This window comes from Oryza sativa, chromosome 5 (assembly GCF_034140825.1).
Source record: "Oryza sativa Japonica Group chromosome 5, ASM3414082v1".
Lineage (NCBI taxonomy): Eukaryota > Viridiplantae > Streptophyta > Magnoliopsida > Poales > Poaceae > Oryza > Oryza sativa.
Window position 1 is genome coordinate 7,880,617 of NC_089039.1, and position 2,503 is coordinate 7,883,119.

The following is a 2,503-nucleotide window of genomic DNA, read 5'->3' on the forward strand; positions in this document are numbered from 1 at the left end:
ACTTCTTGGTGAGGGAGGAGCAAAATCCATTCAATTAATTTCAAGATATTAAAACTTCGAATCGAATTTTATCATAGTAAATGAACTTATGTGAAAAAGTTGTCAAAAACAAAGTTGTATAACATATTGGGATATATCTATTTTATTTTGGTTATTTCTCCATCTGAGTTTGATTGACCTGTATAAATTTTGAATTTCAAATTATGACAAATTCAAGCAATATTTTAAAATACTAAATGATTTCAACTGAAAAGGTTATCAACAACAAAGTTGTATAACTCATCAATATCTACAACTTTTGTTTTGGTCATTTTACTAAACCAGTGACGATCCTTTCATCGTCATGAATCCATGACGCCTATTTACGTCATTATTGAGCCTAGAAATCGTCATAGCTCACTAAACTTGGATGACTATACAAATGCCACGTAGGATAGAAAACGTCATAAAATTTTAACACACGATGACGTGGAGCTGACATGGCAGATTTTTTTTTCAATTTGTTTCGTCATAAAATGATTCATGGCCTGCCAAGGCCCAACAATGATCGACATGCTTATGGGTCATGCCCAGCTACAGCCCAATTAGATTTAGGCCGATTTATTAAATTACACAATATTTTCAGCCCACTTGCATTGGAATCAAATAACAAGTGGGCCTAAAAATTTGAAAGGCCCATATAGGCCCATGCTTTATACAATCACATTCGGTCGGTCACATTATCAACCAGTTTATAGCCCAATTATCGTCCAATACACAACCCAGGCCCAATTAGCAACCAAATTCAGCCACATATCCCAATATAATCACAGATTCATTAATGAACACAAACATCACAAGTTCAGTAACCAAAACAGGTTCAATTACATCGATACAACATCAGTACATTGAGCATATCATCGCCGACCAAAATCCAGCCAACGTCATTGTGACCAAAATGACGTCACTTGTCCAAATAGTCGTTTACATTCACCAACAAAAACAAAGTCACATGTCCAGATCACACCAACCACAAAACTAGTCATCTCAGCATGAATCAGCATGAGGCTAACCACAAGAGTGTTAAGGCCAATCAGCCGACGAAGGTCATTTGTCTCCTTCGGTGACTTCTTTAAAATTTCAATATCTTCCAGCTGTTGCTTCCTTGCTTCGTGTGATTCTTCTACCTCTTTCTTGATGGTAAAATAGTATTTATTGGTTAATACAGAAGAAACCAACTACATGAACAAAACAGATGGGTGAATATCTATTCATGCAAACAGTGGGTTAAGTTCAATTACTCAGAAATGTACTGTAACGCATATATAACTTGTATCGTGCATGTATTAGAACAATAGTGTGGAATATAAGCAACAATACCTCCCTGACTACTATATCTTATCTAGAGAATCCAAATGTTTGGATGCAAATGTGGTATGAATATATATTGAACAATTAAGCAAATGCGTAAAAAGTAATCCCATCTAAACCCTAAACATGTATACAACTACAAGAAAGCTTGCGGCAAAAAACTACAAGAAAGCTGTATAGTTTTGTACTAGTCCTCAACTAAATGTCATACAACTCTTAGCTTGTTTCATTCATGTTGAGAGCCCGCAAAATACAAGGTTTAAACCAATCAATACATAAATGAATTACGATAATGATATGAATGCATTACTGAGCAAATCTGAGAATCTAGACCAGCTTATAACTGATCCTGGAGGAAACATTGGAAATAGCACATCTGGACACACAAAGCAAGTGTCTTTGCACAATAGCCATGTCAAGCTGGAATCTCTGTCCATTTTAACAAGAAGGAGCTCTGATATGAGAAGTTAAAACACATTAATAAATCCAAATGGTAGCAAGTGTGCTCAGCTTCTGATACTTACATTGTGCAAAAAACGATAATGGAATATTCATCTCCTTGCTTAAGAAGGTGTGACGGAATTCAATAAGTTGAATATGTTAGAGAAAATATCAAGTGTCTGCAAGAAACCATCATGATAGTAGGGATAGATAAATGATGGATTGAAAATGAAATTACCATTTTGTCAGTAGTATAAGGGTCATCCTATCTTGTCAACTGGAAAAAATGAAACTGAAGTTACACGCCATATACCAGAATTCTCATCCATGAATAACAAATTCTCAGTTAAATACTGCAAGAGCTGTACAAATCAAAAGCTCGCTTAGTATAAATGGAAACTTAAACTGCAATGGGCGATTCGGCATATTTCTATTTTTTTCCTGTAACTGCTTATACAAGGAATTACTATAACTCCTTACAAACACCTCCACTTGTCTGATCTTCTGACCAATAATTCTAATGTCTGCCATCTGAAACAAGATTTCTAGTATATGCAGTATAGAGAATTGAACTACCTAATATATCACATCTGAAACATGATTATTAGTAACAGTCTAGCATAGGTACAGGCAAATAGTTCCATGATGGAGAACTTCCATCAACAGTTTAGCAGAACTATTGAATCAGTTGAACTGGGTGCAGTGCAGCTGG

General features: G+C 35.3%; 1 long non-coding RNA gene across 1 annotated transcript; it reads right to left on the reverse strand.

The window, feature by feature from the left end:
* Positions 1-793: 793 nt before the first annotated feature.
* Positions 794-2,060, reverse strand: LOC4338157 (uncharacterized). The gene is made up of 2 exons (XR_010741416.1): positions 1,875-2,060; positions 794-1,779 (listed from the first exon to the last, which is right to left on the reverse strand). It is a non-coding gene; the product is annotated as an uncharacterized lncRNA (long non-coding RNA).
* Between the last annotated feature and the right edge of the window lie 443 nt (positions 2,061-2,503).